The sequence below is a fragment of the Lolium rigidum genome, chromosome 5 (genome assembly GCF_022539505.1).
Source record: "Lolium rigidum isolate FL_2022 chromosome 5, APGP_CSIRO_Lrig_0.1, whole genome shotgun sequence".
Taxonomy (NCBI): Eukaryota; Viridiplantae; Streptophyta; class Magnoliopsida; order Poales; family Poaceae; genus Lolium; species Lolium rigidum.
This window is the reverse complement of record NC_061512.1, coordinates 24,555,362-24,560,157: the sequence shown is the minus strand read 5'-3', so window position 1 is coordinate 24,560,157 and position 4,796 is coordinate 24,555,362.

Below are 4,796 nucleotides of genomic sequence, written 5' to 3'. Positions count from 1 at the left end.
GTCCATCTTGATCGCGGCCCACCTCTGACTCGGTCAAATTCTGGTGATAACAGTTGCTCAAACAGTTTTACCAGAAAATATCTAGACCTTAAGAGAGACCAATCATGCAAACCAATTTCAACAAGCTCTTAAGTAGTTCTCCACTAATAGGTTTAAACTACATGAAAAAACTTAATAATGATCTACTTGAGAGCTCAAAACAATTGCCAAGTGTCAAATTATTCAAGACATGATGAGGCATTTTCCGTTTCCAACCAAATATAAATAAGTGCAATAGCTTCCAACTTTTATCATTGAACATTAAAAGTAAAACGAAGAACACAAGTGTTCATATGAAAAAGCGGAGCGTGTCTCTCTCCCACACAAGGATTGCTAGGATCCGATCTTATTCAAGCAAAACAAAAATAAAAACACACAGACGCTCCAAGCAAAGTACATAAGATGTGACCGAATAAAAATATAGTTTCAATAGAAGAAACCTGATAAGTTGATGAAGAAGGGGATGCCTTGGGCATCCCCAAGCTTAGATGCTTGAGTCTTCTTGAAATATGCAGGGATGAACCACGGGGGATCCCCAAGCTTAGACTTTTCACTCTTCTTGATCATATATCATCCTCCTCTCTTGACCCTTGAAAACTTCCTCCACACCAAACTCGAAACAAACTCATTAGAGGGTTAGTGAATAATCAAAAATTCACATGTTCAGAGGTGACACAATCATTCTTAACACTTATGGACATTTCTCAAAGCTACTGGAAGGTAATGGAACAAAGAAATCCACCCAACACAGCGAAAGAAGCAATGCGAAATAAAAGGCAGAATCTGTCAAAACAGAACAGTCCGTAAAAACGAATTTTATTGGGGCACCAGACTTGCTCAGATGAAAATGCCCAAATTGAATGAAAGTTGCGTACATATCTGAGGATCACTCACGTAAATTTGCATAATTTTCTGAGTTACCTACAGAGAATTAGGCCCAGATTAGTGACAGCAAGAAATCTGTTTCTGCGCAAGTAATCCAAATCTAGTATGAACCTTACTATCAAAGACTTTACTTGGCACAACAATGCAACAAAATTAAGATAAGGAGAGGTTGCTACAGTAGTAACAACTTCCAAGACACAAATATAAAATAGAGGTACTGTAGCAAAATAAATACATGGGTTATCTCCCAAGAAGTTCTTTCTTTATAGCCATTAAGATGGGCTCAGCAGTTTTAATGATGCACTCGCAAGAAATAGTATTTGAAGCAAAAGAGAGCATCAAGAGGCAAATTCAAAACACATTTAAATCTAACATGTTTCCTATGCATAGGAATCTTATACACAAATAAATTCATGAAGAACAAAGTGACAAGCATAAGAAGGTAAAACAAGAGTAACTTCAAAAGTTTAAGCATATAGAGAGGTGTTTTAGTACCATGCAAATTTCTACAACCATATTTTCCTCTCTCATAATAATTTTCAGTAGCTTCATGAACAAACTCAACAATATAACTATCACATATAGCATGCTTTTCATGATCCATAAACACATAATTTTTATCAAGCTCAAAAATAGTGCGATTAAAACTTTCAAACACACTTTTATCAATAATATAACAAGATGGTTGATCAATCTCAAGAGATATGGGACTCATAGATAATTTCAAGACCTCTCCAATCCCATTTTAATTAGTAGTACAATTAATATTATCAAGTAACATAGGACCATCATCAAGAGCTTTATCATAAACATTTGCTACACAAAATTCTTTAGTACCATGCATTTCGACATCAGGCACAAACAAAGCATTATCATAAGATTTATCAAAGTAGCATGGATTATCATAAATAACAGTAGCATAATTATTCTCACAAGTTTTACTCATAGGGAATATTTCAAGAGAATCCACAGGAACATAACATTCAACCTCTTTCGGTAAGCATGGAGGACAATCAAATAGTGTAAGGGTTAAAGAGTTACTCTCATTAGAAGGTTGGCATGGGTAGCTAATCCATTCTTCCTCCTTTTGTTCATCACTCTCCTCTTCTTTTTCATCCAATGAGCTTTCATGTTCATCGATTTCCTCCTATTTTTCATCCAATGAGCTTTCCGGTTCATCAATCTCTTCTTCCACAGGTCCCTGCAAATTGTGAGTGCATTCTTGTGCATTAATGAGTCTCTCTTTATAATCAATGATATAAGGATTACCATTGTAGCATTCTATAGGGGATCGCAACAGTCTTCGAGGGAAGTAAAACCCAAATTTATTGATTCGACACAAGGGGAGGTAAAGAATACTTATAAGCCTTAACAACTGAGTTGTCAATTCAACTGCACCTGGAAAAGCACTAGCAACAGGGGTGATGTGAAAGTAGCAGTGATATGAGAGTAGTAGTAACAGTAACACATCAGCAGTAATAGTAATATGAGAGCAATGGCACCAGAAAATAGTTGATACTACTTCCAATGACATGTAGAACGAATATATGATGATGAAAGATGGACCGGGGTTCCCAGCTATCTACACTAGTGGCAACTCTCCAATAACAAGTGTTGGGTGAACAAATTACAGTCGGGCAATTGATAGGATTGAAATAGCATTAAGACAGAATATCAAGATCATTAATCATGTAGGCATGTTTTCCATATATAGTCATACGTGCTCGCAATGAGAAACTTGTACAACATCTTTTGTCCTACCAGCCGGTGGCAGCCAGGGCCTCTAGGGAATCTACTCGGAAATTAAGGTACTCCTTTTAATAGAGCACCGGAGCAAAGCATTAACACTTGGTGAAAACATGTGATCCTCATATCTAAGCCTTTCCCTCCGGTTGTCCCAATTTCTGTCACTTTGGGGCCTTTGGTTCCGGACATAGACATGTGCATACAACTTGTAGATACAATCTAAGCAATAAGTATAGAGCTTAAATCTAAGATCATGCCACTCGGGCCCTAGTGACAAGCATTAAACACAACAAGATTGCAGAAACAATAACTTCATAAACTTTGTAGATAGACAATCATAACGTAACAATCCATCGGATCCCGACAAACACAACACCGATTACATCAGATGAATCTCAATCATGTAAGGCAGCTCATGAGATCATTGTATTGAAGTACATGGGGGAGAGAATACCAACTAGCTACAGCTAGAACCCGTAGTCCATGGGGGAACTACTCACGGAGCATGATGGAGGCGATGGCGTTGATGGAGATGGCTTCCGGGGCACTTCCCCGTCCGGCGAGGTGCCGGGACGAGACTTCTGCCCCCCGAATTGGAGTTTCGCGATGGTGGCGGCGCCCCTGGAGTCTTTCTGGAGTTTCGTCAAGTGGTACTGCATTTTTAGGTCGAAAGGGCTTAAATAGGCGAAGAGGCGGCGCAGGAGGGGCGACAGGGTGGCCCCACAGTAGGCCGGCGCGGCCAGGGTGTGGCCCGCGTGGCCCACATGTGTGGTGGCCCCCTGGCTCTCCTCCGACTCTCCTTCGGTGTTCTGGATGCTTCCGGGAAAAATAGGATGTTTGGTCTTCGTTTCGTCGAATTCCGAGAATATTGCCCGAACAACCTTTTCGGAACCAAAAACGAGCAGAAACAGAACCGGCACCGTGGCATCTTGTTAATAGGTTAGTTCCGGAAAACGCATAAAAACATTATAAAGTGCAAGCAAAACATGTAAGTATTGTCATAAAACAAGCATGGAACATCAGAAATTATAGGTACGTTGGAGACGTATCAATACGCAATAACTCCAAATTCTGAAATAGCATCATCGTCCGGTAAGGACGATGTTTAAAAGATTGGCAAGGATGCAATAATGCATAAGTACGAGATGCAATCGCTCTAAGCTTGACCTAACCCCGATGATTTAGGATTAGTGAGTTGTGATGATTAATTCAGGGTGTGTTGCACTTTTAGAGTGATTCACAAACAAGGTTCTTGTTAAGGTTTGATTACTTGGTATCATGTACAAGTTATATGATAAAGCATAGTAATCAATTGAGCACACACAAGAAATGATAGTTGGTATAATGTTAATATGTAAAGAACAGTTGTCAGTTTTAATACTCTATGGCATGGTTAATGATTGCTTGTTATATTCTTCAAAAGAATAACTTTTGAAGAACATGTTCTTTAATAAAGAACATGTATGACAATTGGGTTTGTGGTTTGCTATAGTTGATTTTGGTTCCAAGTAGTTTCTGGAGTAAGTATGAGATGGATCACAACATAGTGGGATTCATCAAAAGCTAGTAATTGTAAGGTTGAGCTAAGCCTAAGCATCTTAAGCAATTAATTATACATGGGTGCTATAAAGGTGGTTTTATACTTTATTGGTGATAGATGGCTATTGTCTATAGGTCCTATTAGGCAAGGTTGATGATGATTCTCTGTTTACTTCAAAAGAATAACTTTTGAAGAACATACTTCTTAAATAATAAGAAGTATATCAATTAGGTTGAGGTTGTTTAGTTTTGCTATTTCATTTCCTAAGTAAAGAATTATTGGATCCTAAATAGGATGGTTCATGATTATGAAGTACTTGTAGGGTTTAGTGGACTATGGTTATGTAATGATAACTATTGGGCATAAGTGCTATTGGAGTTCATCACAATGGTGTGATGCTAATTAAGGATGATGGTTTTGGTAATAATAACTAGGGTTTGCACTTGGTTGACCCTACATTAACATCTAGGTTTTATTAGGATGAGATCATGGTATATCAACTTATAAGTACTATGGCTTCTAATATTTTATGGGAACAAGAACAAGTACTTAGTTGCTAATTGTGGGTCTATAATTCAAAAGGAAA